This window comes from Mus pahari, chromosome 4 (genome assembly GCF_900095145.1).
Source record: "Mus pahari chromosome 4, PAHARI_EIJ_v1.1, whole genome shotgun sequence".
Lineage (NCBI taxonomy): Eukaryota > Metazoa > Chordata > Mammalia > Rodentia > Muridae > Mus > Mus pahari.
Genome location: NC_034593.1, coordinates 118,171,219 through 118,193,678, shown reverse-complemented (window position 1 = coordinate 118,193,678; position 22,460 = coordinate 118,171,219). Strand labels below are relative to the sequence as shown.

Here is a 22,460-nt window from a genome sequence, read left to right as displayed (position 1 = left end):
CAGAAGATGGCCTAATCGGCCATCATTGGGAAGAGAGGCCCCTTAGTCTTGAAAACCTTATATGCCCCAATACAGAGGAACGCCAGGGCCAAGAAGTGGGAGTGGGTGGGTAGGGGAACAGGGTGGGGGGAGGGTATAGGGAACTTTCGGGATAGCATTTGAAATGTAAATAAAGAAAATATCTAATAAAAAATTGAAAAAAAGAAAATAAAAAAAGAAAGAGAAAATGACATATATATGTGTGTGTGTATATATATAGAGAGAGAGACAGAGAGAAACAGAGAGACAGAGAGAGTCAGAGACAGAGAGAGACAGAGAGACAAAGAAATTCTCATAGTTACAACTTATGCAAAATTATACCAATAAATAAAGTCTATTTCCCATAAATGAAAAGTTAATATGTGTTTTTATTTGTATTTTCATACATCATGTGTCTAGCCTTTTATACTGGGAAAGCAAACACTGCCGTGTGATGTGCATCACTAATTTCTGTTTTAAATAGACATAACAATAGGTTTGCTTCAGCGCTGAAACCTCTAAACATGTCTGTCTCTTCATCAGATCACGAGTGGGAAGAAATAATATGACACATATCAAACAAAATACTGGAACTGTGAAAACGTATTACAAGGACACTCCACAATCTTAAACCTTCAGAAGAAATCTTAAGATGAAGCATAATTTATCTCACGGATGACTAACCTGGTTCCAGCTCTGGCTGGTCAGGCAGTCCACGGTAAGACAGATGTGAATAGGGGAATTCCCAGTTCACACTAGGTCAGGGGTAATGGTGTCAGGAATCAGTCACACCATCACTGTCCTGTATCTTCTTGTCTTACAAAACAAAAGCAATTTTCTCACTTGTCTGTTTTTGACAACTTTCTTTTCAAGACAATTTCTGCTCCATGGTCTTCAGTGAGAAAGATAGCCACGGAGACTGTAACCCTGTGCTATAGCACTTACCCAGCAGATGAATCCAGGGATTTCTGCAAGGGAGCTGAGAAAGAAAACTGAATTCTCTTCTTCTCTGGGGCACAGGGCTCTTATTTAGGAAGAGAAAGGCATTAAGTTTAGCATAATAGAGTCTAACTTTATTAAAATAGATCCCCTAACCAACATCCTTTTTACAGGTATTTAACAACATTTAATCCACACTCAACAAGTGTCACATGCCATGCCATTGGAATTATCAAACTGTAAGAGAAGAGAGTCACACGCCAGTAGGGAACTGATGCTGCCCAGTGATGAGGCGCAAACAACTCACCTAGCACACAGCAGTCAGACTCCTCCTTCAGAGTGAACACTTCAAAGATTCAGCACTTCTGGCAGAGTCTGACTGAGCTAAAGGACGTGACCAAGTAGCACTATTTACCCACTCGGCTCATATGGTCATCTTTAAATACCTTACTAGCTTTAAAGCAAAGGAAACATGTATGTATGTCTGTATCTGAGAAGTGAGAGGAGAATGTGCCCGGGGGAAATCACCATGTAGAGGATGGGTCTCCCAAACACGTGCCTTTTGTTCTGCTGACACTGAGCTCAGCATAGCATAAAGGAAGTCAGCTACTTTAACTGAATCTGTAGCCGGGCGAGCGGGTCCTGAGACAGAGTCTATCACTGCGATTGAGTCACTTCTCAGCTTTTCAGTCACGGCTACGTGAGGCAAATGTCACAGGCTGTGATTTTCTAGATCCTGAATTTTGGTTCCCTTCAGGCACACCCGTGTTTCCTTTGGAGAGGAGGTAGCAGAGGGAAGCCAGAGACTGGAGCTTAGTGCCTTTCAGCCCCGCCCCTGCCGCCCCACCCCACCCCTGCCGCCCCACCCTCCCCCACCCCACCACCCTTCCCCGCCCCCACCACCCTCCCACCCACCCGGGCACATGCCAGGGAACCAGAGACCCAGGGAGGGCTCTGAAGTCAAGCTTGGATTTAACAAAAACCTAAACTACCCATAGCCCTTCCTAGTTCAGAACTGCAGCTCCAACCTGGCAAGATACCAGATTTCCTTTTAACAAACTCACTGAAGCCACGTATACCGTGAGCACTCAGACCACACATACGGCTAATATAGTAACAGCTTATACGTTTGCTTACTGTAACCTTTCAATGTGTTCAAATAATTCAGACTACTAAAATACCATCACACATCTACTTTTCTGCCACCTCCACTGAACAGAAATCTCATTCAAATTGTAAGACGCAGCTCATTAGAACATGTTTATTTATAAGATTATTTTCTAGCTTGGGTGGAGAGCCAATTCACTCACATTCCATCATTTCAAGAAATAACTAGAGTGTACCCTTCCTTTAATTTATTATATTACTTATTAATTACTAATTTATTTTCAGCTAAGCCATCATTCCTGTTGCCAGTGCCACATGTTCACGTATGAGCAGATTCATACAGATATGAACACAAGAGGCAGATGGCTGCAGACATTAAATGGTTCCTGTATGCCAGGCCACGGGATAATCTCCCTACCCATCTTTTTAACAACAACAACAACAAAAAATATGTTCAACACCTGTGTTTTACGCAGCTACTTCCTCCAAGTTGAAACATTCCTTCCTGGAAGGATAAAAATAGATTCCCAAGATCCAGAAAGCTCACAAAACATACTAGGCTGGGGAGGCTCAGAAAGTTACAAGAATTTCAAGGACCCCACCCTGACCCACCAGAGTCATAAACGCCTCAACTATTGGGGGAGAGGTGACTCTCTTAGGGAGAACTGACTCTAGATTGAACAGGAAGCTCCAAAGTTGCCACTTTCCTCACCCCATCCAATGCTTAAAAAGGTAGGAGGAGCTTGAAACTGCCTTTGAGTCGCTCATACTCCTGTAACGAACCGCCCCCCATAAGCTTACAGTCCACTAAAGTCCACATGCGGAACTTGAGTAGAACCATCTCTTTCATGTGTCTTCAGAGCCTTAGCTGAGATGAATAGATATATGTTCATATTTCCTCTAGAACAGTCACACGGCAACCTCTGTCGTGTTAGGCACGGGACTGGACACTGGATATACTGGGGTCAAAAGTCCAAGCATGGCCGAGATCCTCTTTTCTTTTCTTTTCTTTTCTTTTCTTTTCTTTCTTTCTTTTTTTTTTTTTTTTTATGGTTTTTCGAGACAGGGTTTCTCTGTATAGTCCTGGCTGTCCTGGAACTCACTTTGTAGATCAGGCTGGCCTCGAACTCAGAAATCTGCCTGCCTCTGCCTCCCGAGTGCTGGGATTAAAGGCGTGCGCCACCACGCCCGGCTCCCGAGATCCTCTTGAAGTGTAGCATCTCAGAAGAAAGACAGACATTTTCTTAAAATGCTATCAAGAAATGGAAACAGCCCGAACGTGTTCTCATCGACGGCACTGCGTTTCATGAGAGCGTTCTTGTCTCTGTCTGAAATTAGAATTAAATATAGAGATCAAATCCCAAGCCAAACTGGGCTGGAGAAGCAACGGTGTGTTCTAAGGTGCAGATATGGGGGGGGCAAAGGGAGATTGCTAGGATATGGACCTGGAATGTTACCCAGAGACTCGTTTTAGAGGCTGTCTCCCTAGTTGGTGGTACTAAGGCTGCTTAGCTCACTAGAGCAGGGACTCCAGGGGGTTAATACACTGACGAGCCTAAGGCTGAATTAGCTATGAGGTGATAGGGCATAGTTGGGAAAAATGAGTCGCTGTGGACTTACCTTGTTTCCAGGATCCCCACATACCCCACCTTCTCTGCCTCAATGCTCTGCCTCACCGTGGTCCCAGTAACAACAGAGCCAGCTACTGATGGACTGAACCCATGAGCCAAAATCAACTTTAATCCTTCCAGTTGTGTTTCTGAAGTATTTTGTCACAATGTGTGTGTGTGGGGGGGGGGGCGGGAGAGACTAACAAAGTCTTTAGGAAAATGTTTACTACCATGCCAACTGCTATATCCAGGATACAGAAACAGCCTAGATATCCACCAACAGACGAGTGGATAAAGAAAACCTATCATATAGACACATTTATTCATCTGTAAAGAAGAGTACAAATATGATATGACATTCACAGAAAAATGGATAGAACCAGAGCTCACTATGTTAAATGAAATAAGCCTGACCCATAAAGACAAATACCATATTTTCCTCTCAGATTAATAATCTAGATGCAAATATACATGTATGCGTATGTGTATATATGCACAGACACACATTGTTAGGGTCCAAGAATCACTGAAGGAGGACCCCAGACTGAAATAGTATGCAAAAGCAAAGGGCATTTATTCTGCAGAGAGTACCATCATACAGGGGTCAACCATTCATCAAAACTGGAGTGACAACTGGAGGGACTTGCAGGCCGCCTTTCACGCAGCAGGACTGGGGGAACTTTCTAGAAGGGTTAGGTAACCTCTAATATGATTGGTAGGGACAAAGCAGTGATGTCAGTACAGTTTTGATTGGCTGCTATCTTAGTTCTATTATAATTGGTGAGACCTCAAAGAATTTTGGAAACCAGCTCAATCTGGCTTTGACATCTCCTCTGGCCAGATGTCCCAGGAGCTGACTCAGCTCTAGACTGAGCCTCCCTAAGTCAGGGCTGTCATTGACTAAAGGCCCATTGTCAGCGGTGCCCTCCGGGGAACCTAATATCCTTCCTGATGAACTGAACATTTTTATTCCCAATGTTTTTGGACCTCTCGACCCATATATGTACATACACATATACACACACACACACACACACACATCATAGTCAGGAGGAAGTGGGGCATGAATGAGAAGACTGCATAATGATGTGTATGTATAGAAATACTATAGTGTAGCTCATTTCTTCTCATGCTAACCAAAAAATAATGAATTTAAAATAAAACCATCAGCTTGGAGAATGCATTGGTTAAGAGCTCTCCCAGAGGTTCTGAATTCAATTCCCAGCGCCACATGGTGGCTCACAAGCATCTGTAACTCCAGTTTCAAAGGATCTAATGCCCTCTTCTGGCTGTCACAGAACCAGGTACACAAGCGGTACACAGACATCCATGCAGGAAAATCTACCATACACATAAAAATAAAGAAATTCTTTGAAAAGTCCTAAGTCTAGAGATAGGGACAGAAAGGTGGAGAGACAGCAGGAAAAAGAGAAAGAGAAAAATGAGAACATGATGCTCGCATCAGGACTCGGGCTTTGACCAGAGGAAGGGACTTGGGAGAGAAAAAAATCAGGTCTCAGCGATGTCTGTAAGGTAAAGGTATAATGGCCATAAGAGCCTCTGTGGCGGTTTGTGTATGCTCAGACCAGGGAGGGGCACTATTAGAGGATGTGGCCCTGCTGGAGTAGGTGTGTCACTATAGGCATGGACTTTAAGACCCTCATCCTAGCTGCCTGGAAGCCAGTCTTCTCCTAGGAGCCTTCAGATAAAGACATAGAACTCTCAGCTCTACCTGTACCATGCCTGCCTAGATGCTGCCATGCTCCTGCCTTGATGATAATAGTCTGAACCGCTGAACCTGTAAGCCAGTCCCAGTTATCCTTTATCAGACTTGCATTGGTCATGGTGTCTATTCACAGCAATAAAACTTTAACTAAGATAACCACACAGGGGGCTCTTCCCCAGACACTACCAAGCTCTCCGACTGGATGGTGCTTCAACATTCGTGGCAGGACTTTATGATCTTGCTCTCAAATTGTTTAGCACTTCTCCTCTTGCGAGTACACTTGAGACGACAGTAGGTGCAGTTGAAGTTGGAGAGGATCCCAAAGTGAGCTCGCTGGGGTTGACTTTCTCGTAGACCTCCATGCAGATCCCACACACCATGTCCTTGCTGCGCTGAACAGCAAAAGAGAGCTCCAAGTCCTTCTCATGGGCCTCAATGCAAGATTTTATGTGCTATGACCTCTGGGCAGCATCCATTGGGTGTAGACCTGCAGGCCACACATGTCACAGGAATCTCTGTGGAGATACACACAGTATTCTCCATAGTGACACTCTCCCAGTGCAACATAGGAGCAAAGCTGCTTCTTTGTCTCCACCGTAGTTGGCTCCTTCTCTGACTCTTCCTTGGTCACTGAGCCCTGAGGGGGTACTTCAGTGCAGAAAGGGGCAGTATGGCCACAGTAGGGCTGCCCAGGGACAAACTCAATGGCATTCACCCAGTCCTCTGAACCTGCTCCTACAGTTGGAAAGTTTGGGTTTCGTGACTCAGCTTCGCCTGGATTCATTTCAGCTAGTGATCCAACACCAGAAGAGAGACCTGAGGAAGCGGCAAGGGGTGGTTGTGCACTCAGATCTGTATGTAGCGGTCACTTCTTCCTGTTCCAGTGGCTTGCTGTGTTCCTATCTGCAGCGGTCTACTTAAACACAGTACCCTCTTTGACAATACTTGGACACTGCACCATATGGACTGTCAGCGAGGTCATGAGAGCCACCATGGCTGCCGCAGCCCACTCCTTCCACCCCGGGGATGGGGCAGCAACTGTGGGGATAGAGGTGAGGGAGACCACTGACACCACCACTGCCAGGCCGCTGCTGCTCCTGCTTCTGATGTTGATGACATTTTCTATTTCTAGTGAACAGAAACTCAGACCCAATCTACAAACAAGGATGCTTTGTAAACATTCTACTTTATCACTGAAATTGTCTTGTTTTGCTCCGGAGACTTTCTGGATTCTGTGGATTTGCATTTACTTCTAAGAACCAGAGAAATATGAGATTTTAAGGTCCGCAGAGCAGACTCTCAAAATTCGTCTACTTGCTTAGTGATCCTGGCCAGCCCATCATAAGGTGCGAAATTACGAGAGGCCAGCAGAGCCTGTCTTAAAATATTAACCCTAAAAGAGCAGAGAAGGTCAGTGAGAAAGGGGAGAGTAGGCCCGTTGCCACTCATGGGCACACTCACTAAGATGAAAATACTGACTGAATTGAGCGTGACTAGGTGCTCCTGCAGACTGGCTCTACCTACAGATCAGACATAGAGGAGGTGAGAGACACAGTAGCTTGTGTACCGACAACTAGAAGTCTCCAAAAACAATCAAAAATTGACTGTGAAGGCCTGTTAGTAGCCATGACCAGCCATAAGTCACGTTTCGGATTTCAACATTGAGTGAATTCACCAAGGTTTTAATATGTTAGTCCTAGCAGAACAGTAGGAAAGGTCATGATGTCATCTGTTTTCAGGTGAGGGGGGGAAGAAGAAGAAGGACAGGAAAATATGGGAAGAGGAAAGCCGTAGCACATACGGGAAATAAGCCCCCACAAAGTCACCATGCAAAGATTTATAATGCTAGTGGTTCAAATGAGTCATGTCTCTTTTGGGTTCTTTTCAAATTAACCTTCATGAGTTGTCTAACCAGACTTCCAGCAGACTGAACAACAGAACATTTCCCTGTAAGTACAGTTAACATATGTCCTTATTTCATATGGAGGCAAAATACATACACAATGCAGTTTAGTCTCACTGTAGCTGCTTAGGGAAGACAGTTTTACATTTGGGAAATAAAAATGGCCCTTCTCCCATCCCTCCATACCTGTGGAATAGAGGGCCCAAGCAGGAAGAATCCGATTCTCTCTCCCAATGAGTGAGCAGCCTTAGTCTCGCACTATCCTATCTTTGCTCTGCCCTTAACACGTAAGGAAGCTACCAGATATGGGAGAGATGAATCGCAAAGTCTGTAAGGTGGTGCGTCAAGTATAAACTTCTGCCTGAAGAATGCTATGCCAAAGAAACAGCTATTAGAGTTCCATATACACTTTCCGTGATAGGGAAATAGACACTTTGGAAGCTAGGGATGTAGCTCAGTTGGTAGAGTGCTTGCCTAAAATTCACAGGGCTCTGGTTTTGATTCCCAAACCCCTAAATAGCATAAATAGCATGGTGGCATGGCCTATAATGCTAATACTCAGGAGACAGAGGCAGGAGGATCAGTTCAAGGTCACCCTCAACTATGTAGCAAATTCGTGACCATCTTGGGATACATCTACAAAGAAGTGTCACTTTGAATAGTAGACCATATTAATTTTGTATATCTGTAATAGTTTTTAAAATCTTATTCATTTTAAGTTGCAGTTCCCTTCTCTGTGTTGTCTGTGCTATAAACTCTGGCTTTTTACCCTCTCTGTGAGTTCCTCAACTCTCTGGGTCTATCACAACATATCTGAGGGAAACTTTACTTTGCTTCATTGTTTCTGGGGCTTCGGTGCATGGTCAGGGTTGTATATGAGACGACGACAATGTAGTGTGTTGATGCAGAAGCCCTTTACCTCGTGGCCAAGAGAGGTAACCTCATGTTGGTATGAGGAAGTGTTGCCAAAGCTCACTAAACTATGAATCCATCACAGCAGACAAGACCAGTCTCTTGATACTGCAACATGACTTTATCCTCTACAGAGTTCACACTCAGGAATCACCTAACAGTGTTACCTGAAAATAAAATTAAAATCTCTAATGTCTTAAGTCAATTTTGTTTTGAGCCACACTGATAGGGTTGCCTGTGGCCTGTGGGCAACAAGTTGGACAGGTGTGTGTGTGTGTGTGTGTGTGTGTGTGTGTGTGTGTGTGTGTGACAAGGTCTGAGTCATCAGGATCTAGATACCTCCCAAAGGGTCCAACTCTGAAAAATCACTGCACTGGAGACCAAGCCTTCCAAAATTCAGTGTCTGGGGATCCTTAGGTCCAAACGGATGCATGGTGGCATTAAAATCGCACCCACCTTCCACAGCATCCCTTAACTCACTGGATAGTTGTCAGTCACCATGAATGCTCTCTTCCTTGAGGAGAATGCCGCTTCCTCCAGCGCTTGGCCATGCAGTATGGTTTCTGGAACGGATCACTTTGTTCCAATGCTGAGATGGTCATGAGTCTTGTGATCTGATGCTTGGTTGGCGTCCTGGTTCTACAGTTATTAACTGTGAAATGAATAGAGAACTTGTGTTTACCCTTCCTGGTTGGTTTTTTTTCCCCCCCATTGGCAAAACAGAGTACCTGCCTTATAATATCATTGGGAAGAGCCAATAAAATGTTTATGAAGCCGAGTGTGGGAAGCCAAGACAGGAGAACTGCCAAGAATTCAAGACCAACCTAGTCAACACAGTGAATACCAGACCAGCCAGAGCCAGATAGCAAGACTTTGTCTCAAAAGAAAAGTTCTTCAAAATATAAATTAATTAGATATGTACAAAGTAAGTCTAAATTAATTAAATATGTACATAGTAAGTGTTTAGCACTTTAGACCCTGTCACTATGTGTCCACAGTGACTCCATGGTCCTTGTTTGTCACTTGAGATTCTGCTAACATCCAAAATTCAATAAGCTTTCTTACCAGACGTTATCCATTCTCTCACTCAACAAATATTTATCATGTTCCTGTTCAGAGACTGTGGTGGGAGATGGCTTGTTAAATAAAAAGGAAATCGAATTCTAGAAACAACACATCAGGGTATGAATCACTGAGAAGGTGATATTTAAGCTAGGTTTTGAAACAAGGGAGTTGACAATGGGTACTTCAAAAGAATGTCCTATCCATGTGCAGATGCTAAGACGGGCCTGGCATGGCCTGGTCTGGGAATAGAGAAATGGCTGTAGCCAGAGCAAGGTGCGGTGGAGGAGAGAGATGGGGAGACCCGGGTCCTCGGGGGCACCTAGGTACTGACTTTTGAAGCATAGTGAATGATCTGATTTGAATCTTCAAAGGCTGGTTCTGGGTGCTGCTTTGAGAAAAGATCCCCTCTTGTTAATCCTACAAGCTGGGAGTAACCGCATTGGAAAAATGTTGCCAGAGATGAGGGAACTCGGCAGGGTTGTGGTAGTCGTGGGGATGTGAAGGCCAGACTCTTTGAGTCGTTTATTTTTCTTCTTCTTCTTTTCTTTTTTCTTTTCTTTTGCTTTTGGAAAGGACCTCAGTATGTAGACCACTCTGACCTCAGATTCACAGATACACACTTCCCTCTGCCTCCGAGTCCTGGTGGTAAAAGCATGCACCAATGGTCCAGTTATTGGGGGGGGGGGGCAGAGGCAGGCAGATCTCTGAGGCCAGCCTAGTCTACAAAGCAAGTTCCAGTACAGCCAGGGCTACACAGAGAAACTTAATTTAATTTAAAACGTAATTTAAAATTTAAAAAAAACAAAAACAAAAAAACAAAAACAAAACAAAAAACAAACAAAAAAAAAAAACAAAAACGCGACACATCCTAATCCTATCTCTGGGTAATGCAGTTTTTCTGGTAGATGAGGATGAAATCAGACACAGGAGGCGAAAACTGCTGACAACTATGGTCTTCAGGTGTGTGCTATGGGCAAGCCAGCCAGCTTCCAGCAGACAGCTTCAAAGACACGGTCCATAGATGGCCCTGATTCAATTCAGAGAGCTACAATATGAAATGAAGACATGAACATGGGAAAGGGACTTGTAGGAGAGCAGAAGCTGGCAGAGGTGGAGGGAGAGAAAGGGGGTGGAAGTGAGATTGACCAGAATGGATCGCGTACATGTAAGAAACTGTCAAAGAACAAACAATAAAAATAGTAATGAAAAGGAATTAGAAAGCATTTGCAAATGACATTAATTAATTATGCACAGCAAGCAGTCAAATTTACCCAGTGAAAAATGCAGCTGGCACTGCTGCTGGCAAGCCAGTAATAAAAGGCAGTCTAAGGACCGAGCTTCCTGACCTAAAGACAGGGATGAAGGACTAGAGGGTGTGCTAGGGCAAGATGCTCCCATCTCCCTTTGGCCATGATGAAGCACTAGGATCAGTTTTCTCCTCCAGCTTCAATGCCTACCACAGAGTACATGAGACAAGAGTTCAGACACTAGACAGCAGGCAACGCAGTGAGCCCCAAGGACGGAAGAAGCAAGCAAGAGTGGCCCAGCGCACACTGGAGAGATCCCAGGCCACAGCACAATGAAGGTAAGGCAGCAGAGCAAGAACCCCCAGAGCCGCAGAGGGGAGTACCCAGGGCTGCAGAGAAAAAAAAAAATCGCTCCAGAGGGCTGCAAAGGTTCTATGGCGGGCCTTCTGCAGAGCACCTAGGAACGCAGAGCTGTGCAGAGGAAACACCCACAGCCAAGGAAAAAGAAGACTGCTTCCATGGTTGGAAAGAACTCACAAAATACTGATAGCTTGTCTCTGGGAGGATGGAAACTACATAATAGAGGTAGAGAGGTACCAACTTCGAGTGTGGAGGAAGAAGCAGGGTTAGGGTTGTTCAGCAAACAACCAGAAAAAAAAAAAAAAAAAAAGATGGATTCTAGGCCATAGGTAGATGTTGGGGCCTCAGATAACCTGCAATAAGGAAGAGACCAGCGTTTGTGGGTAGAAGTGTGGGAGGTGTGGAAATATGGAAGGAGACAGCACAGACCTTTTCTGGTTGCTTAGGGTTTTGTCAGTTATGTAGAAAAAATTGCATCAGCTGAGAAGAAGAAGAAGAAGAAGAAGAAGAAGAAGAAGAAGAAGAAGAAGAAGAAGAAGAAGAAGAAGAAGAAGAAGAAGAAGAAGGAAGAGGAGGAGGAGGAGGAAGAGGAGGAGGAAGAAGAAGAAGAAGAAGAAGAAGAAGAAGAAGAAGAAGAAGAAGAAGAGGAAGAAGAAGGAGAAGAAAGAAAGAAAGAAAGAAAGAAAGAAAGAAAGAAAGAAAGAAAGAAAGAAAGAAAGAAAGAAAGAAAGAAAAAGAAAGAGAGAGGGAGGGAGGGAGGGAGGGAGAAGAGGGAGGGAGGAGAGGGAAAGAAGAGGGAGAGGGAGAAGAAAAAGAAGAAGGAGGAGGAGGAAGAAGAGGAGGACGAGGACGAGGACGAGGACGAGGACGAGGAGGAGGAGGACGAGGAGAAGAAAGAAGCTGAGTCCTGGATAGAGGGAGAGATGTAGAACAGACACATCCAAGAGAATAACAGGGAAAGGTTCTGGCCACCATGAGCAGTGAGATGGTCTTGGAGTGTCAGCTTTGACCACCAATTTAGTCATGCGTTTTAAGTTTTCCTCTGTGGTGATGTTTCTCCAGCCACACGCAGCTACACCTGTACAGATTTGAGCATTTAAAGGCTAGCTTCTACCTAGGTTATAAGTTTACTCATAAGGGGGAGGGGCCAGCCACTATGCCCCATCGCAGCTTCCTTGGATGAATGCCTGGTTTCCTGTGTTTTCTCTGTAGCCAGACTCTCTTGCCGCTGTGCACTATGTCTGTGCAGTTGGTTCTTTCCTGCCTAAGGCCATTCTGCCTGCATATTTTATTCTATTGTCCATCACCAGCAACCATCCTTCCATCTTTGTGTCAGTGAACTTCTGGATCTTCTTTCTAATTCCCCCCCCCCCCCGAAACACGGGTCAGGACAAAGCCAAGGACAGTAAGCCCTCTGGTCCCCTCTCAAGACCTTTCCTTCATTGAGTAAGCTTTCACCTCCTTCACCTCTTTGCCAGTAGACTTGGTAAACATATCAAAGCAGCTAAAAGTATTGAACCAACCTTCTATTCTCCACCCATGAATATTGCCTATCCAAATTACCATCAATTGAAACCACGAAATTTCAAAATGCCATTAATAGAGTTTATTAAATAAATGTCTACTAAATCAAGGCCCTATAGTACTTAAGCCTATTTGTTCAAAACAATGATGTTTGTCGTAACTTGTATTTCCATATTTTTCTATCAGAAAGGAATGTTGGTTATTTTATTTATTTATTTATTTATTTAAGAAGACAGAATGGATCGAAGTAGTCCGCTATATCTGCTCAGAGAGACACACCAGTTGTGATGGTGAATAACTGAAATCACTTTCCCTAGGGCATCTATGTACTGATCACCTCTGGCTGGCTCAACTTTAGCCCAAGACTTCAAGTTACCCAGGAATTAGAAATGTTGGGCTAAAGCTACAGGAAACCACTGCCAGTTGCTTACTTAATCTCTCCTTTTACTTCTTAACCCAATGCCCAATTTCACCCTTGTATGGGGAAAAGAGTTCAGCTAAAAATGAAAAGGAACGCCATATTTGTTAACCCTTTTGCTTGCTGGAGTCCCTATCACCATTCAGGTTAGGAGAAAAATATTCACCTTCCTCATTCTTCTACATAAAACCTGCTTCTTTCCTTGCCATTTTCTTTATCTCCTGGCATAAAAGTAAATATGATATTGGTGGTCACGACTGGACAAATGGGGATCAAAAGCTGCTTGTCAAGGCTGGTGCAGGAGAAAGCAAGAAGCGTTGGCTGAGTTCTCGGTGTGGTAGATCTCTGCTGCAGGCCTCGGCTGCCTGCAGACTTCTCCTGTAAAGACTCCAGACTCCCTTTGGGCAAAGCCACTAATGCAGAGTTCCTGTTCCCTGCAGCTGAGCCGGTCCACGCAGTCATGGGTGGGAGCTGGAAAGCCGCCAGTCCCCAGAGCGGCTGAAGAAACGGCTGCTCTCTTCATCCTGCTTGCTCCGTGGTCTGTCTCCCCTGGTGTTTGTTTATTTTTTTCATGAACATTGATTTATTCCCCTTTCAGTGCCTTCTTATCTAATTACTGTACCTGGTTTTTAAACCAAGCAGTCTGCTCACGAGGAGTTTCTGCTCTTGTAATTTTGTACACAGTTCGCTATGCCTTGCCAGCACAGTGTCATGTGACTTTTAGCTTTCAGGTCCTTAGCTCATTTTCTGATCACTCCCAATCCTAGGGATGAGTACTTGTTTAAGGTAACAGGTCATGCCAGCACCTGGCATCTCCTGCCAACCCGGTCAGCTCTATTCTGTGAGAATAGATTGCTTCAGGAATATAGCTGTCGACCACCCTGAGGGAGTTTTCAGCAGAGACTATGGGCAGACCAGAGCCAACGGTAAGTGCTCCCCAATCCTGGCAGTGTGTGCTCATAGACAACGTAGCCATCCTGTAGACCAAAGCTACGTACATCATAAAGCACTCACCTCTCAGAAACCATAATTTGATCAACCCTGGGTGGAAATTCCAGGACGCAAGGTGTGGTCCCAGTTTCTCCAGTGACACGCTCTGTGGAAACTGCAAGACCTCTGTGTGCTTTAGTTTCTTCATCTGCGAAAACAGGGAGTTCATGCTGATTTCCTCTTGAGGTTCAGAGAGGAACAATAACGTTGATTTGCAAAGTGTTTTATTGCTGCAAAGTGCTATGATGAGGTGGTCTGTTTTTAAATAATTTGTTACAACGTATGATGCAGAATGATAATGAGATCGTGTGTAATAATAAGCAAATGCAGACTCAATTTAAGGTCCCTTTGTGGTTTTCTTCTTTCATCAAAGTCCCTGAGATTTGGGAAGTTGGCTTAAGATAATAAAGCCTTCATTCAAGGTGAGTTCTTTCTTACACCCAAATTAAATCTTCATCTCACTGTACAATTTATTTAGCTAACGTTGAAATAGACCAGTTCTGCTCCAGACGTAAAGCTTAAACATGTAGAAGCAAAATGAAGGACGGGGACCTGTTAGTGACTCGGAGAGATGAAAATCATGCTTGTCTCTTCCCGACCCCACATCTCTTCCCAGCTTCATCTCCCATGATGTTGCGCTGGTACCACAAAGTTAACTATAATATTTATACTACAGAAATGAGCAAACCTAGAAAAACTTGCTCTTCTGGAAAGCAAGTTATTAAACATTTACCACTGGATATAGTGGAGCTAACACCATACAGCACACAGCTACAAATACATCATCGATAGTTAAAGCCGGTAAACATTAAATGGAGAGATCTGTTTAAATAATATACCATTTTTTTCCTTTACAATAAAAGAAAGGACAACTGGAGAGATTACTCAAAAGTCAAGAGCACCAGCTGCTTTTACAAAGGACACATGTTCAAGTCCTAGCACCCACATGGTGGCTCACAACCATCTCTTACTCCAGCTTCAGGAAGTTGACATGCCCTCTTCTGACCTGCATGGCACCAGACATACACCCTGGCAGTGTGTGCTCATAGACAGTGTAGCCATCCTGCAGATCAAAGGAACGTAAATCATAAATCACTTTATGATGGATGATTTAGTGCCATAGTGGCTCACAGACTACACTCAGGCACACCACGCATATAGGTTTTTTTTTTAAATGGCATGGCCGTCTACAGAAATAACTTAAATATTTGTTGCAGATAGGTCTAGATAGTTCCTTAGCCTACAGCAGTGACCCTGAGATTCCATCAAAACAAACTGTGATGCTTTAACGCCTGCGTTTCTGGTTCCACAGGCAACATGATATCAGCAATGCAGTTTGTTGCAGCCGCTCAGCCCCCTCGTGGTCATGCCTAAGAATCTCACTCCCTCAAATTTCAGGATTTCAGGAAACAGCAGCTCATCCCTCAGTTCTATGACCCTCAGCATCCAGATCTCCATCAGAATGATCCCTCAAAATCCACTTGCCCCAGAAATCTTAGAAGCAGTGGAGTGGCCAGTTGTCTGTACTCTACTATAAAGGCCAAAAGAACAGGACTGACTGTGTAGCTCAGCTGGGAGAGTTCCCACCTAGCAAACAGGGTTCAATCCCTGACAACACGCATACATGCAGGGTGTTTGAGATTACACACCTGTAACCTCAGCATTCGAGGGGTTCTGAAGTTCAAAAACATTGCACTGCTCTCAAGCACTACCCTTCACTCACCCATTATACACTCACTGAAATACCTCTCTGCCAGTGTGTGTGTATGTGTGTGTGTGTGTGTGTGTGTGTGTGTGTGTGTGTGTGTGTGTAAGAGAGAGGGGGAATCAAAAGACAACTTAGAGTGTCTGTCCTTGCTTCCCACCGTGTTTGGAGTAGGGTTTCTTCGTTGTTCACCCCTGGGTGCTTCGAGCTATCTGACCCACAAGCTTCCTGGGCCTCTCCTGACCCTGCCTCCCATCTCACCTCAGACACTGACCTTACAGATACACACTACAGTGCCCTATGCTGTGGGTTCTGTGGATCTGAACTCACATCTTTATGCACGCATGGCAAGCACTTTGCCCACTGAGCAACCCCCCTCCCCGTTAACCACTCTTTACATCTCCAGGATGAGACATCAATATCTTACATGGATGAATAAGGCTACTTTGAGTCATAGAATCATCACAGTCGATCTTCAGAGCCCCACAAACACAATTCCGGTCACTTAGCTCCAAACCCAAGTATTTCTCCTATGTACTGGGACGGCTGCTTTGCCATGTCCAGGTTCACCATGCTAATCAGAAGCTATGAGGACTACATATTTAGGACCCGACATAATAAATTTTTAAGAATCCTAAGCTCATGAACATCGTGGCCTCTGACCCCTGATGACGGAGGAGCATGTCTGATGCTAAGGGTAAAGCTCTTGAGAGAGAGGACTTGCTCTGCATTCCGACTGTGACACAGGTTTACCGTGTATCGGTTTATGTGTCACTTCTGTCACTCGACTGCAACGCATTGCCGTGAGCTGACAGCTTAATGAGAGCTTCCACTTCTCCAGTCCTCTCCGGAGGACCTAGGCGTCTGTTTGGCACCAAAAGCATTCGAAATAACCATAGCTGATGGGAAAGATCTCCCTGCTAAGTGGGTGGAACCGCCCTAAGCGAGCACCGACTGCCAGGATTCCTGGAGTCCTGAAAGCAGCCAGTGTGGAAAGCTGGGTAAACAAACAGGCTGCACTGGTCGCACTGGGGCTGGGAATGACTAAACATTTCATTTCTACGGGCACGGAGTTTGTTTTCTTGTACAGTCATTTCCACCGACCAGTAAACATATAGTGGCCTTAATCTTTCATTTGTTCAACCCACTTGGGGATATAATACAGTAGCCATAAGGTAAACTCAAGGCTCATTGAGGCCTGGGATAAGAGCATTCATTCTGAGAATCATGGGCTTCAGGTTATGGAGAATAACCGAATTCTGTATGAGCTCATGAGCTGTCCTGAGTGAGGTTTCAGTGGAAATATTTGTATTTAAAATCTGAATATTTGTACTTGGTATATGAATATTCAGCATGTGACCTATTCATATCTTTGCTCCTTAAGCTTTCTACTGCTGGTTATCGCAACTAAAATCAGGAGCAAATGCACAGAGTAAAATAAAGATGAAGGCCAGGTCCTCAGCAACTCCTGTGATGTAACTTAATCGTGCCGGGAGCTTATGAGGAAGAATTTAATTTTCAGGAGCCCTGCAGCCCACCATGTGTTCGGGCTTGGCCTTGATCTGCAGCCGGCGCTGTTTACTATGTGACAGACAGCTGTTCCCTCATAATGTTCCCTGGCCATTCCTGCACTGCATACACCCACCGCCCTAGAGTAAAAGAAGGCACTTAGACCGTAGCCGGCAGTAGCAGCAGTCTGAGGCTAGAAGGCTCAATGGTGGGACAGAACAGATCATTCCAGGCTTTCCCAAGGGACAGATAAAACTTCAAGCAGAAAAAGAAAAGTCCCTACTGCACTAAGACTACCATGAAACACAGCTTACAGTACACTGCCCGCCCCAGCCCCCTCCCCCTCAAAGACTGGTTTGTACTTTCTATCTTGAAGGGTCCCCTTTTCAGCTGTTAGCATTTTTCCTTCACCTGCTGGGCTCTTTCTGAAATAGAGACACCGACACGAGCAGAACAAACCGCAGGGTGGCTTCTTATGGGAGTGTGTGTGTGTCTGAGGTGCGCAGACCCCACCTGGCTCCCTGGTGCCCTTGTAGCTTGTACACAGTCATTTGTGTAAACTATCCAGGCCTTGTCACNAGGCTGGACAGGCTCATTACCACATACCTAATATTTTAATCGTGTGTGTGTGTGTGTGTGTGTGTATGTGTGTGTATGTTTCTAGTTTGCTTTAATTCTATATTGTTTGATTCTAGTCAACATGATTAAAATGATGCAGAAAGGTTTTAAATCCAAAACACAGAAAATCATCTTTTCCCTAGCCTGGCCTCAAACTTGCAATCCCCCTGCTTCCATCTCTCATGGCTAAGATTACAGATGTACATAGGCCACCAAACCTGGCTAATGCTAGCATTTCAGATAATGAGAAGTCCAGTTGGCCATCTCTCAGAGATCGCCTACTGTACTGGGGAGGTTGAACCTTCACCTGTTGCTCCAAGATTAGCGGTTCTGTGACCCTCTCATGCTCCCTAACTTGCTTTTTAAATGTTCTTCCAAACAAGCCCAACACACTCAAAGCAACTGATTCCTACACTAATGTATAGGGACTAATATGATTGGCATCTTTTGTGTCCTAACACAAAGAGGAAATTGCGCATGCGCAGCAGTTCCGGACCATGACCATGGAGAGATGGTTCCCAGAGGTAACTGCGGCATCTGTATCCTGGCCAGCTTTACCTCCTAAACACTGTCACTGCCTGCTTGGGTTACAGTTTCCTTTCGAAGTCTCATTTTCAGAGCTGTGTGATCGACTTAACGCCAAACTCGATATGACTGACTTCAACACGGGAAGGAATATTGCTATTTCGTAAAAGACTATGAAATGTATCTTACCAATGTGTTTTATAGGTGAGAAAAACAGCAGAAAATGAAAAGCCTAGAGATGATTTTGTAGTTCAAGAAATCTCTTAACTCTATCTAGCTCCACAGAGGTACTACGGACGCTAGGGTCACATTTTCAATTACGAAAGAGACAGGGACACATAGATACAAGAGTGCCCGTCCAAGGCAATTATAGCATGTTCTGCTAGAATGATCACTAACCCAATAGTGTTTATGCTAGTGAAACCTATGAATTAAAAATCTGAAGCACGCCTTAAATGCCAGCACAGCCTTTAAATGGCAGAGGCAGGTGGATCTCTATGAGTGCAAGACCAGCCTGTTCTACAGAGTGTGGGTTCCAGGACAGCCAGGGCTACCAGAGAACACCTGTCTTGAAAACCAAATTCTTACCTGGCAGTGGTGGCGCACACCTTTAATCCCAACACTTGGGAGGCAGAGGCAGGTGGATTTCTGAGTTTGAGGTCTACAGAGTGAGTTCCAGGACAGCCAGGGCTATACAGAGAAACCCTGTCTCAAAACTGCTTGTGGACGTTGTACATCGTGGTGCGCACTAGGCTCCGCACCACGATGTACAACGTCCACAAGCAGGAGGAGGAGGAGGAGGAGGAGGAGGAGGAGGAAGAGATGGGGGTGAGCACAGTCTGAGGCGCAGGACAGCCAGAGCTGGTTCGGGGGTCCCGGGCCTGTGGAGGTTGGAGCCACCTAGTTCTCAGGCTCTCGGACACTGGCGCCTCTGGAAACCGCAGAAGAGCTGAAAACGGAGTGGGGTTCCGCGGGCTGAATTTAGGTGTGGGGAGCTCTGGTTGGTCCCGCAGGGATAGTCCTTGGCTTAACGGGCAGGTCCCACACTGTTTGGTCTTGTTTAAAGTCAAACACGTAATACAAAATACAGCTAGCCAAGCATAGAAGAGGACAGTGAAGAGAAACAGTGTGCTGTTAGCCTCAAACCTGGAACAAAGTGAATGTAAAGCTAGCTTTATGGGTGTTCATGATGACCGTGAAGTATTTTTAGCAGGAGCTGGTGGTATCCACTGCCCTGCCCTGCAGGGATACGTCCTTCTACTTCCTCATAGCCAAGGACTAGGACAATCACCCAGCTCACTATGGATCCCAGAGTGCGCACCAATACCATCACAAACACGAGAGATATTTTCTTCACCCTAAAAAATAAGCTGGTGTGTTTGGCGATTACTCCTATTCCACAGCGGAGGAATCTGCAGGAGGATTTCCTAGCTGTCCCTAACCATTCATGTCCACGACTCTGGCTCAAAGAGAACGTGCCACTCCATTTGACAGATTTCAAAGTACATGCGCTGCCCACTGTGGACAGCCTGTCAATCACTTTGCCCCATGGAAGGAGAGCTTGGTATGAATTTTGTTGTTAACTCGAGAAGGACCACATCCCACAGGAACCTATTATTCTTAATTTATTACAGGTGCCATCAAGTGGGCTCACCAGGCAAATGTGCTTGCCACCAAGCTTGACAACTTATGTTCAGGCCCTGGAACCCACCTGGTAGAAGAAGACAAGTGACTCCCACAAGTTGTCCTCTGTCTCCCGCACATGCAGCATGGCACCCACACACGCTCACATGCATACACACACACACACACACACACACACTCATACACACACACTAAACACAATGTTAAAAAATAGACTCCCCTTTTCTAATTAAGTACAATACGAGAATGTAAAAATTTTGAGCATCCAAAATTAATGTGTTAAAGCAGTTGTTGCTTTGGCTGTAAGTGTATTTTCATCTCGGGATGGCTGTTTAAAGGAAGAGAGGAACTGAATGGCTATCTTAGCTCTTCCTCTGTGTTAACCATCACAGTAAGGGTTTTCCTTGTTAAACCTCATGATTGATAATGATACTAGATATATCAAAACGTTGTCACCACATTACAAATGGGAATAAAATGACAGTAATTTCCAAGCCTGGTGACACTTGCCTATAATCCCAGGACTTGGGAGCCCGAAGCAAGAAGCTGACATGGGCTTCATACTACAACCTCATCTCAGAAAACCAACAGAGACTGGGAAATAGCCCAGTGGGTAACACGTTTGCTGTACAACATGAAGACTTGAGGTCAATCTCTCAGAACCCAGGTGTGTGTGCATATGTTTGCGTGTGTGTGTGTGTGTGTGTGTGTGCGTGCATGTGTGATGTGTGTGGATGTGTGGTGTGCGTTTACTACAATGATTTTAACTATATCACACACACATGTGTTGTTTTTTTGACTCTTCTTAATTTTTGTTAGTTTTATTTTCATTTTTATTATTTTATGTGTATAAGTCTTTTCCCTGCATATACACCTGTGCACCACAAGCATGCTTGATGCCCAAGGAGATAGTGAGGCCCCCTATAGGTCCTGAGAATTGAACAAGGGCTCTTAACCAATGATCCAACTCTCCAGCCCCAGCCTTAATTTTTGTTGTTTAGTTTTGAGATTCTATTTTAATTACAAAAATCTCTCTCTTCCCTTTCCTCCCTCTAAAGCTTCTCACATACCCCTCCCCCTCCTTCAAATTCATGGCCTCTTTCTTCATTAATTGTTATTACATACATGTATATATTCTTAAATACAAACTATTGCATCCATACAATGCATGTGTGTGTGTTTTCAGAACTGATTCTTTGGCACTGGACAACCCATTGACTTGCTCTTCCCCGGGAAGGCCACCTCACCCACTCACAGTTTCCCTCGGTCACCTGCAGTTCTTTGTGTAGGGTTGAGACCTTGTGACCTTTGCCCCATCCACGTTGGCTTGTTCCTCCGTGTCCTCCTTGTTCTGCTCACTTTGGGTGGCCATGTTGGTGAGACTGTACAGGTGCAACTTCTAATGCTACTAGGACACACAATCTCACAGCACAGCCCCTGCCCCTGGCTCTTACAATCTTTCTGCCCCCTCCTTTGAAATGTTGCCTGAGCCTTATTAGGTGCTGGCGTGTTTCCTAGATGTATCCGTTATAAGTGGGCTCTACAGTTCTGCGTTTTGGTTGCTTGGGTCCCCTGGAACCCACACTTTTTTAATAACTGAGTACAGTGATGTATGTCTGTTATCCCAACACTAGGGAAGCAAAGACTGGAAGAGCCCTGGGGTGTGCTGGCTAGCCAGCCTAGCTAACTGATGAGCTCTGAATTCAGTGAGAGACTCCGTCTCAAAAATGAGATGGTAAGTGGTTGAGGGAGACATCTGACTTAACTTCCTGCCCTCATGTACAGCCATAAACGCTCACACGTGTGTGTGTGTGTGTGAGCACACACACACACAGACAACAGCAGTATATCATGTAGGTTTTAGTTATGGTAAAGAGAAGAAAAGATTCCTGCATAGAGAATGGGGATGGCAAAGAATTTAGTCTTGGATTTCCAGTGACCACTATAGTCAAATTTCTTAAGCTCAATAAATCTAAAGTTCCTATTCCATGAAGCACTAAGTAACCTCTAACTCTGCTTAGCCATAAATTTCGATGATATACACAACATAGCTTCTTACTGTATCAAAATTTTGGTTCAAGACCACCATTGAATAGGTTTTTTTTTTAAAAAAAAAAAATCCATAATGATTTGGAGAATTTATCACTGACACTTTGATTATATCCACATGTTCCAACATGTTCCAATAATACTGCACAGTCTAACTTAAACCAGCAAACTTCCTCCCCATCTTTCAATCCACCCAGCACTAGACAAAAAGGAGAAAGTAGGCAAAGTGCGTCCAAGTTAATGACCTGCTGGTCAGAACTGTCTGTGGCTCTCTGTTAGCTGCCACCTCTCTCACTACTTCTCCCGTGAGCACTGACTATCCCAAGACATCCTGGGACAAGGGCTGCGGAGAGATCTCAGGGGTTAATGTGCTTGCCACACAAGCATGAGGACCAGAGTTCAGATCTCCAGAAGCCACATAAATGATGGCTGTATGACAGATAGCAATTCCAGCACTTGGAGAGCAGAGACAAGGAATTCCCCAGAGCAAACCAGTAACCAATACGACCAATATGCAAGGCAAGGCTAGCTGTATGGCCGGCTCTGGGTTCAACTGAGAACACGGTAGGAACAATTGAGGAGACTCCTGAT

General features: G+C 44.8%; 1 pseudogene; it reads right to left on the bottom strand.

The window, feature by feature from the left end:
• Positions 1-5,610: 5,610 nt before the first annotated feature.
• On the bottom strand, positions 5,611-21,192 carry LOC110320890 (annotated as a pseudogene).
• Between the last annotated feature and the right edge of the window lie 1,268 nt (positions 21,193-22,460).